Genomic DNA, 324 nt, shown 5'->3' with positions numbered 1-324 from the left:
AAGTAAGTTTAGTGTAGTTTTCATCAATGGACTTAAGGGTTGTAGAGGCAATACAGAAAGGTATTCGATCAACAAGTAGGCCTATATAGAGTCTTTAAAGTTTCCTTCTTTTTAACTTTTCTCTGACAGCAGGCTTTTTTTGTTTACGCGTCCAGATGTTGGAGGTCAAGAAAACTCCAAACTCTATTTATCATTCCTCACCACAAGAATGTCCCTTTAGCCTAACTCCCCCCTGTGTCCCCAAACTCTCTCTCTCTCTCTCTCTCTCTCTCTCTCTCTATCCATCTCTCTCTCCCACACATTCCCACCACCCAACCACATTGC

Source organism: Nansenia antarctica, assembly GCF_963989245.1.
Source record: "Nansenia antarctica genome assembly, chromosome: 6".
NCBI classification, from domain to species: Eukaryota; Metazoa; Chordata; class Actinopteri; order Argentiniformes; family Microstomatidae; genus Nansenia; species Nansenia antarctica.
The sequence above is the reverse complement of the archived record's forward strand: the minus strand, read 5'-3'. Positions refer to the sequence as shown.